Source organism: Suncus etruscus, chromosome 7, assembly GCF_024139225.1.
Source record: "Suncus etruscus isolate mSunEtr1 chromosome 7, mSunEtr1.pri.cur, whole genome shotgun sequence".
In the NCBI taxonomy this organism is placed as follows: domain Eukaryota; kingdom Metazoa; phylum Chordata; class Mammalia; order Eulipotyphla; family Soricidae; genus Suncus; species Suncus etruscus.
In genome coordinates this window covers 7,232,659-7,243,445 of record NC_064854.1, presented here as the reverse complement: position 1 = coordinate 7,243,445, position 10,787 = coordinate 7,232,659, and positions in this window count along the sequence as shown.

The following is a 10,787-nucleotide window of genomic DNA, read 5'->3' as shown; positions in this document are numbered from 1 at the left end:
CCAGTTCCCTGCTTTCCCCGCACTGTACTGCAGAGAAAGTGCTCCTCCATCACCCCGAAGGGGCTGCGGGCAACTTTGGGGAGAGGTTTTTTGGTGTCCAGTCGTCCCCAACCTCGGTGTGGGCATGCTGAGAAGCCCCAGGGGTGAACTGAGATGGTGGTGCCTGCCAAGGGGCCCCATTTCCTGATTCTGGACTTTTCCCGTGGCTGGGGTTGGTCACTGTAATCATGGTCTGATCAGAAATGGCTCCAGAAGGGGCCGGAGCGGTAGCACTGTGGGGAGGGTATTTGCCTTGCACACAGCTGATCTGGGTTCGATCCCTGGTATCCCATAGGGTCCCCTGAGCACTGCAAGGAGTAATTACTGAGTAGAGCCAGGAAGTAACCCTTGAGGACCACCAGGTGTGGCCCCCCCGGAAGAAGAAGAAAAAAGCTCCAGGATCTTGGGGGACCAAGGGTGCGTCTGATGTCAGGACCTGGGTGCCGAATTGGGAGCTCCTGAAAACACTGTTTTCCTCTTGGGGAAAAGTAGCACCTTTGGGGAAGTAAGAAGGAGTGTGTGATGGGGTCCTCCTGCCTCAGGACACCTGCTCTTAGACCGTCCCCGCAGCTCTGCCAGCCCCCCAGCTCCCGATTGACTGGAATCTGCTGCCTCTTGTTTTATTCACGCGGGGGTTGGGGGTACCTCACCTTGGCTGCGAAGCGGCACGTGTGTCCCCGATTTAACAGATTTCCCACTTTCTCTGCTAATTGAGAGAGCATTATTTATTTGTTTGGACGTGAGTGCTTTCAGTGTTTTATCCCAGCTAATGGCTTCGTCAAGGTAATAAAACCCTTCCAACCTAATTGGACAGATAAGACTTTTTTTTCCTCTCCCGGTGTGCTTAAATAAAGCAATTAGTGAAGCACTTCTATCCCAAATGCCTTTTGTTGTGTTGTTGCTGTCATCCTTTTTTACAACTGATTTACCGTTACTGGAAATTTTTTGTACAATAAAGCAGACCTGCAGATTAAAGAACATCTGGTGATCCGCATCTTGCTGTTGACGACGGGGCCCTCGCGCGTGTGTGTACGGGGAGCGAGGCTGCTGACCTCGTGTCCTTGGGTCGAGCTAACGGACACTTTTCAAAGGATGTCAAATCTGCCTGCTGTCCCATAGACAAAAAGTGTTGCCGCCCCAAAGACGGGTGATTCTTCTCTCATGAGAATGTGGACACGTCTGTACATACCAAGAAGCATTTGGGCACCTCCAAGACGGGCACACATGGGGCCAGAGAGATAGCACAGCAGTCGGGCATTTGCCTTGCCTGTGGCTGACCCAGGAAGGACCTGGTTTGAATCCCGGCATTCCATATGGTCCCCCAATCTGCCAGGGGCGATTTCTGACTACAGAGTCAGGAGTAACACCTGAGCAATGCTGGATGTGGCCCAACAACTAATCAATTAATAAATAAAAGTTTAAAAAATATGTTAAAAAAAAAAAAAAAAGGTGGGCAGACATGCTTTACCGAGAAAAGATTCTTGAATGCTCTGGAAATCGTCCATGTCTAAATGGCTCGGGAGGTTCAAAGGCTTCGGGAATGGGGGGACTGCTGCACTTCAAGCACCGATGGCTCCGGGACAGTCTGTGCCAGTCTGTTCCTTATGTTGAGGCAGGAGCTGCATGCTCAGGGTGAGAACATACCAGAGGTGGTGCCGGCAGGGCCAGGGAGGTAAAATGTGGGTAGAAGCCTAAGTGGAGGCTTTGGTCTGCAACAGGAAATAGGAGACAACTTAGGGCCACCAACCCCAAGCTGCACCAACACGGCTGTCACTTGTGGTAACAGAAGGAGCCTGCCCCTGCCACCTCCACACAGCCTCTGGATTGAACCTGAAACACCACCTCCCCAGTAGGCTACAGGAACAAAGTGGCCACTGTTGGTGGTGTGGGAGAGACCCTGCCCTCTAATGTTGCAAATATCCGGACAGCAACCCTGTGTGATGTGCCTAGAAGCATCTAGGAGCCGCAGTTTATGAGCAGAGCTGCCAAAACTCGGGCCCACACCTGCAGTGCCACTTGCCCGAGGCCTTGACCTGTCGCCGTTCCATTTGAGTGCCCACAGGTTCTAGAACAGGCTTCGGGCAGCTTTCACCTGCTGAATCAAGAGCTGGGCCTCTCCCAGTGCTAACTGGAGCCCAGTCTGAACTGCTAGTCGCTCCTGGTCGTTGCACATAATTTTGGGGTTGGCTTGTTGTTCTGACAGTCAGACCTACACACAGCTCATCCCTGCTGGGATGTCCTTTTGAGAAACACGTTAGGACCAGCCTTAGGAGTGTCTGCTCTGGGGCTGGCGGTAGGATGGCAGGGTGAGTGCTTGTCTTGCACACAGCCAATTGGAGTTTGCTCCCCAACACCGCAGAGGGTCCCCTGAGCCCAGAACCAGGAGTAAAAGCCTGAAGAATCTGGAAAGGGAGAGGCTCAGACCCCCCAAAATAAATTGGAAAAATGTTCTGTGTTGATGGTTACTCATAGCCAACTTGTGTTTGATCCCCATCACTCCCTGTGAGCCCATGAGCCCCAAGAATGGCCCTTGAGCATCTAAGCCCTGAGCACTGCTGGGTGTGATGCCCGGAAAATGTTCTGCTTTGGGGTGGTGCCAAGTCATCGATGAGTTATCAGAAGTGTCCGTGTCTGGGACTCGCTCAGCAAACCAGCCCCGCTGGCTGTTTATGTTTTGCAACTTAGCACTGTGCTTGTGTGTACGTTGAATCACATGGGGGGCTGGAGTTGTTTATGACTGTGTGTCAGCCGTTAAACACTTCATTCTCTTTCCAGATCCCCTTGGCCACCCAGAGGCCACCCTCTAACCTTGGGGCCTCATGTTTTTGTTTAGCTTAGTTTTGAAATTGAGGAAAAACAGCCCCCTTTGGAGGGTGGGGTTTGGCGAGCGAGGGAATGAGGCCGGGGCGGCCACAGTACGTGGTGGGTGGGGGAGAGCTGGGTGTTCCTGTCCCTTACCCAGGCCAGTCCCCTGCCCTGGCTGTCTGCATCTCACCACCCCACAGCGGACATTCCACAATCTAATGGCAGAGACGTGGGCACAATTATCTGGTCAATTGAGGCAAAAGAAAATAATCATTTGTTCAATTGTCCAAATTATCTCTCTGGACTGTCCTGAATGCTTGGGATAATTGTGTGGACCTCCACTTCAGCCCCATAATCTGGCTAAAATGGGCCATTTAAACGAGACTTCATTCAGCACAATGTCCATTTAAATTGGGCAGAGTTAAAACAGTCCATCGGGTTTAGCATTTTCTGTTTGTCAACTATCATTATAAAATTGCTTTTTGCTAATCACTCCGATTCTGCCATTAGTAGTCACCATTTCTTCTAATGGAGGCAGGAGGGCCCGGGCTGGCATCGTTTGGTCTGCTTTTCTCCCAGGAAGCACCGAGGGCATCACAATGTCTTTTCGACGTGGCCTTCTGGCTCAGGACACCAGAGCGGGCGTTCCCCTTCTGGGCTGAACCTCTTCCTCTCTTTCCCAGATGGGGAGACTGAGGCCTCGCTCAGGTCACATCCAGGGAAGGCCACGCGAGTTGTTGAGCCCGGGCTGGACTCCAATCTTCAACTCGATCATTTCCAAGCCAGGACTAATTTCGGCTGATGCCATTTTAATTGTTCATTTCTTGCCATAAAATTAAATGACCTCAAGAAAGATTTAATGGTCAAGATGTGATTTGGTAAAAAGCTTCCTCAAGGACTTTTTTTTTTTCCCTTCTGATTACAAAGATGAGAGCAGAGCACGGTTCGGGAGATTTGCAAGCCGTGGTTTGTCATTACCCTCGAGTTCAGTTTTTCGTGTAATTGGTGTGAAGAGATTGTGGTTGAGTGGCTGAGGCGGGTTGCTGAGCTGGAAGGAGCGACTCTTCCCAGACACTGGCCCGGGGTGCAGACGGACCTGCCTGTGATTGTTTAGAGAAGGTTAGATGTATACATAAAACGCTTACCAAGATGGATAATGTCATTTTAAAGTTGTAAATAATAAAATATCATCTTGAGCAAAACTGCTTTTACAATTGCTCGAGAATGTAGCACTTCATTTCCACACACTGCAATGGCTAGGAATTGATTTTTTTTTTAAATCCAATTAAGCCTCAAGGTTGGTTATCCATTTAAAAGGTCTGCTGAGTTAACTAATGACAGTACCTTCAGTTCATGCAAATAATTAAATTTACAAAGCACTTCAGCAGTTGCCTGCTGCCTGGCGGAGGGAGGTGAACACGGGGCGTTCTGGGGAGCCGATTCTGTGGGAATCACACGCCAAAGATCACGCACCCCGTCTTGTAAGCCTGCAAGCTAGGCCAGCCACGTCCCTCCTCCTGAACCCCCAGCTTCCGGGGGTCCCTACTCCAGAGAGCTCTGGTCTCCCTGCAACCTCCTCTCTGGCTCTAAGAGGATGGGGGAAGGGTAGCCTCTCGTTTCAAGGAGGGGTGGGAGGTTAGGGGGGGTCGTCCATGTAGAAACTACTTGGTTGAATGTACCGTCGGATTTATAATGTCACAAATGTCCTTTCTAGTGCCTGTTGACTGCGTTCCCAGGGTGTTAAAAAAGATTTCCAAATCTCTCTGTGGTTTTCGCAGGTCCTGTTTAAAGTATTACTGAATTTATGAAGATCTTATGAATCATTATATTATGTTATTATATATAATAAGATCTTATGAAGTGTTATGAATTTATGAAGAGAGCCACGGACCTGATTGGAGTGCTTTTTGTTATTATTATTTTTTTGTGTGTTTTGTTTTTGGGCTACACCCGGCAGTACTCAGGGGTTACTCTCATTGCACTGCACGCAGAAATCACATTGGCATTCTCGGGGACCCTATGGGATGGAACTCGGATCAGCCACAGGCAGAGCAAATGCCCTCCCTGCTGTGCTGTCGCTCCAGCCTTGAAAAGCTTTTTAATTTAATTTAATTTAATTAATTTGTTTATTTATTTTTGGTTTGGGGGCCATACCCAGTGGATCTTAGGGATTACTCCTAGATCTGAGCTCAGAAACGGCTCCCGCTAGGTTCAGGGGACCATATGGGACGCCGGGGATTGAACCCGGGTCTGTCCCAGGTCTGCCGCATGCAAGGCAAACCCCCTACTGCTGTGTTATCACTCCAGCCCTGGAATGCTTTTTAGACTGAGTTATATAATGTTACTCAAGTTTTGTAAATCCTTGAGAAAGGAGAAGTGATCTTATTGTCCAGATTAAGCATTTTGAATATACGGAGGAAGACAGAGGGGATCTTTGTTTCCCGAGGAGCCGTCCTGAACTTGGAACCAGTGTGAAAGGCAGAACCTTGAAGGTTTAGGAAGACACATGGCCCAGGGAGAAAAGCAAGATGTCAGGTGCGTGTTTCCTTCTTCCCACCCCCAGGTCTCGGCCTCCAGCATCCTCTGCCGCCCACACGGCTTCTTTCATTTTATAAAGATACACATTTAGACCCTGCAGACAAATGCATCGTTTTACTGGGGCTCATGGGGGACAGGATAAGTCACTCCTGTTTGTGAGGATGGAGTCCCTTTGAATGCACTAGAGTAACAGACTCCTTAAAAGCCTCTTAGAAGCGGAGGTTTTCCTAGAAAAAGGCTTTTCTGAGCATAATAAAGGGGTTGAGGGGACCAGGTACAGCTCAGGGTAATGGTGCTTGGTTGGAACTCGACTGACCAGTGCGGCCTACAAATAAGCAAACAAAAAGATGTTTTTAAAAAAAAACCTATAAAATCCACCTGTGCTTTAGGGGACTGTGAATCCTTGGTCAGCAGTGTGGCTGTGCCCTGAGAGCTGATGCCCCATGGTGACTGGGGTCTGAGAGGGAGGAATTGGAGGGATCAATGGGAAGCATACTCTGTCCTCTATAGTTTTCTACCTTGGTGTGGGCAGAGGATAGGCGCTGGACATCAAATGATGTGGCAGGCTTTGTCCTTCAAAGGGACCCAAAACTGACTTCACAAATCTTCCAACTTGCACATGTTTCCACACACACACACACACACACACACACACACACACACACACACACACACACACACACTCTCTTGGGTGAGCTGGCACTTAGGTACCAAAGAACCAGGCTCATCTGTTCCAAAAGGGACAAACAGCCCCAAAGCTGAGAGGATACAGTCCCTGGCGGCTCTCTCAGGCCTAGTGAATATACAGAAAAGCAGCGAAATCTAGGCCTGCTTGGGTGGCCACCATAGCCCAGGTCACAATGTTCTCCCTTGTGGAAATCCAGCTGGTTTGTTGATCGGTTGGTTGGTTCTGGGGCTCCACTCGGCTCACTCCTGGCTCTGTGCTCAGGAGGCCTCATGATGGAGTGCTGAGAATTAAATCCTGATTAGCCGGGCAAGTGCAGTCAATGCCTTCCCCATTTACTTTTTCTCTCTCACTTTCTCTGCCCCCCCCCTAATATATTTGGATAAGACTTTAAGTGTCCACACCCAGCAGTGCTCAGGACTTAGCCTGGGTTTTGCAGGGCTCAGAGCACCATATGCAGTGCTGTGCTGAGGGTTGAATGTGGGCCAGCTCTGTGAAAGGTAAGTGCCCTACTCATTGGACTAGTACTCGAGCCCTTGGAAGAGTGTTGGGTTACTGATCCTACCTTAATCAATAATTGTACTCCACCCTAGATTGTGACCTGGTGATAGTATAAAGGATTAGTCCTTACTTGGTATTCTGCTCCCACCCTAGGGTGGTACCTGATTCTTGTCAATAAAAGCAAGGGTCTGAGGGAAGGCTGGGGCTCATTCTTCGGTCTTGTTCCACTGAGCTCACTCCATCTTAGGAGCAGAAAGCTTGGGTGGTTTGAATTCCTTGCTTGAGCACTGGATTTCCGGAACCCATTCTTGTACCTTTTCACTGTGTGAATTATTTTCTGCGAATCTCTACAACTGGAACTGTTCCCCCCGACCTAATCTGACAGGGGAATGGGAACTGCCTTTCCTGTCTGGGAGCTCGATGGGAATCAAACCTTAACCAGTCTTCTAGAGAATGTGACACTCCAGAAGAGAGCACAGGTTTTTTTTTTTGTTGTTGTTGTTTTGTTTTGTTTTGTTTTTGGATTACATCCGGTGGTGCTCAGGCACGGATTTAAATTAAGAAAAGAGTTTCAGTCCTCCACCGTAAAGAGAACTGGCAGCCCCCAGCTAACCAGCTCTGGCCAGCTCTCAGGCATGAGAAACATCCATATGGGAACCAGAAAATATTGAGCCCAAACCTGCAGCAAATCCAGACAGTTGGGTTTTCTAAGACCCTGTCAGGATCAGGGAGACGGGTAGGCCAGAATATGGAATAAACGGTGTCTGATCCGGGGGGCAGGGGGTGGGGGTAGGAGGCCTCCAGGAGGCCTAGGAGACACTAGGACACATACTAGGGACACATCCAGCGGCCTGGTGGAAGGAGCCAGAACTGGCCACTGCATCCACAGGACTATCCATCCCACATGGCCAACACTGTGTTCGACTGTGAACTATGCTCCTGCCCTCCAGAGATCCCCTAACAAGTCCTGGGAACTGGATTTGAATTTCTTCCAGAAGCTTCTAGTGTTTTCTTCAACTCCTAAATGAAGTCTGAGCCACTGACTGAGCTTAGAATGACTGAGGCAGGAAAATTCTAAGGTGCTTCTTGAGTTGCTTTTAAGATGGGATAAATTGTGTTTAAAAAGAAAAAAATATTTTCTTACAGAAGATTCAATTGAGGTCATATTTTCATTGACAGTGAAATATATCTGAGGCTGTGGATGAATTCCTTTATAAAAACATATTATCCAAACAGAGCGAGTGCTTGTTGTGTTATTTCTGTTGAAAGGGCAGGAGATTCCTGGAAAAAAATCTTTCTTTCTCAAGCCCATCTTGAGGAAACTAGCAGGACTCTGTGTTTGGTTCGGGTTCAGGGGTGCTTTCAAGCCAAAATGGGGAGTATCGGAGGCCAGCAAGCATGGAACACTGGCCTGTATGGGACACTTGCTCAAGAAATAAATCCTCTTGTACTTCATTCTTGGGCATACTGGGGTAACTGGGCCATTCTCTAGTAGGGAAGAAGTCTTGCAGCTCTCCCACGCCTTGTATCTACCTCCAGGTCCACACACCATAGTCAGAACTTTCTGAAATGTAGGTACTGGCTGAAGCTGTCCACAATTCTCAGAGTTACATTCTAGTCTTTCCGCTCCCCCCCCCCCCCCCAAGGCCTACACCAATTCTAGGGTATCTGTCTTTTGAGTCTCAACTTCTTTCTTCCCTTGGGAGAAGTGTCCACTGTTTTGGTCTCTGATAAGGGCCCCAACTCCACTCCTAAAACTCTGCAAGCTGAAAAGAGGGATTATTCCCATGCTAGCTTCATTCCCTTTACGGAGTGTCAAAACCCTCAGTGGCTGTGTAGCCTTTCGAAGGAAACACTCGATAGATGTTGTCCGTTGTGGAAGGGAGGACTTTCTTCACTCCACAGACTCAAGGGAGAGAAGATGGGGTGCCGGGATAGGAAATCGAGCCCACAATCTTTACTACTAAGGTGAAGTATCTGAAAAGGGGTGGCAGGCAGAATGCAAGGGGGCCCAAAAAACTTCGGAGCAATTAAGATATGCTAATATCATCTTATTTTAGTGTTTTTTGTTTTTTGTTTTTTGTTGTTTTTTTTTTGGTGGGGATTAAACTTGGGTCAACTGCATACAAGGCAGATGCCCTATCTGTTTTATATCTCTCTGGCCCCTGGTCTCTATATTTTTATTTTAACTGACTATCGGGGTGGTTTTCTCAAGAGGGGGCCTTGTCCCTGGGCCCCAGCAGATGTTGGCCGCTACCCACAATATCAGTGACTCTGCCCACTACAGGCCCTCCATGTCCAGATGCCCTGGTTTGTGAAAGAGGATGCAGGTGCCCCTTTTCTGTTGTATTCTCCCCCAAGGCCAGGCAGGAAGTCAGGCAGCAGGTAAGCTTCCTGCAGTGGCACAGGCTGGGGTGACCCCATTCTGCAGGGCGAAGCTTGCACTGTCCTTGGCTACCCAAGGCTGGCAGCCTTGTCAGAGAGTGACTCCTCTCCCACGTAGGGTGGCCTCCAAGACAGCTAGGCCTGATAAACGCCAAGGAACTTCTGGGGCAGGGGCGACTCCCCCGGCCGGGCACAGGCCGCGTCCAATCCCAGCACAGGGAGAGAAGCCCGTTCCAGGGCCAGGAAACTCGGACCATCTTTAGTGGGCATGGCTTAGTCACCTCCCAGCTGAGGAGCTGGCAAAGGCCTCTGGAGACAGGACAGGGGTGCGCAGGGCCCAGGAGCCTTCCTGGCAGTCGGGGGACCTGTGACCTAAGGGTTCCTGGGGCTGGATCCCGAGAGTGGAGGTAAAGGGGTGGCCGCAAGGAACCCCTGGCAGCGGGTCGGGGGCACTGCTGGCCAAGTCAAAACTTGGTGGCTGGAGCTGTGAAGGGCTGATGGAGCGAGAACTGGAGAGGGACGTAGAGTGGGTGATGGAGCGGGTGGTGGAGCAGGTGGTGGAGCAGGGGCAGGGGCAGGAGCTGGTTATGGAGCCAGCTGCAGGGCCGGGACTAGGGTCTGAGCTAGGGCCCAGGGTGGCTGGTAGGCCAGAATCAGAATCAGCGGTGGGACTGGAGCTGGGCCAGAAATTGGGATCGGCTGGTATGGAGCCAGAGATGGGCCCTGAGACTAGGTCTGGCTCTAAGCAAGAACAAGGCCACCCATCTGGGTCCACCTTGGACCAGGGGCCAGGACTGGGTCCTGCGTTGGAGTTGGGACTGGGTGCCGGGCCGGACATGCACCCTGAGACTAGGTCCGGCTCTGAGCAAGAGCAAGGCCCACCATCAGGGTCCATCGTGGACCTGAGGCCAGAATTGGGGTCAGGTCTGGAACTGGGTCAGAAGTTGGGGTCGGCCGGTGTGGAGCCAGAGATGGGCCTAGAGATCAGATCTGGCTCTGAGCAAGAACGAGGCCCACCATCGGGGTCTGTTCTGGACCCGAGGCCAGAACCGGGTCGTGCATTAGAGCAGGGGCCAGAGATGGGTGCTGGGCCGGACATGGCCCCTGTGGCCAGGTCCAGCTCTGAGCAAGAACAGGGCCCACCATCGGGGTCCATCCTGGACCCGGGGCCAGGACTGGGTCGTGCATTGGAGCTGGGGCCAGAGATGTGCCCTGAGCCCAAGTCCAGCTCTGAACAAGAACAGGGCCCACCTTCGGGGTCCATCCTGGACCCGGGGCCAGGACTGGGTCGTGCATTGGAGCTGGTTCCAGAGGTGTGCCCTGAGCCCAAGTCCAGCTCTGAGCAAGAACAGGGCCCGCCTTCGGGGTCCATCCTGGACCAGGGGCCAGGACTGGGTCGTGCATTGGAGCTGGGGCCAGTGATGGGTGCTGGGCCGGACATGGCCTCTGAGACCAGGTCCAGCTCTGAGCAAGAACAGGGCCCACCGTCGGGGTCCATGCTGGACCCGGGGCCAGAACTGGGTCACGCTTCGGAACTGGGGCTGGAGCCGGGCCGGAAACTGGGCCGGGTCGGCGCAGGGCCGGAGCAGGCGACGGGCCCCGAGGCCATGTCTTGCTGCGAGCAGGAACAGCCAGGCCCACAATCCGGGTCCATCCTGGCCGGGGCGCCGGAACCGGGGCCTGGGTCCGGGCCGGGGCTGGAGCCGGGCCCCGCCTCGAGCCCGGGCGGCGGGCCTTCGCAGCCGGGGTCCGAGTGCGGGCCCGCGCCGGCCCGCCCAACGCCGCCGTCCCCTCCGCCGCCGCCGCCGCCGCCGCCGCCGCCGCCGCAGCAGCA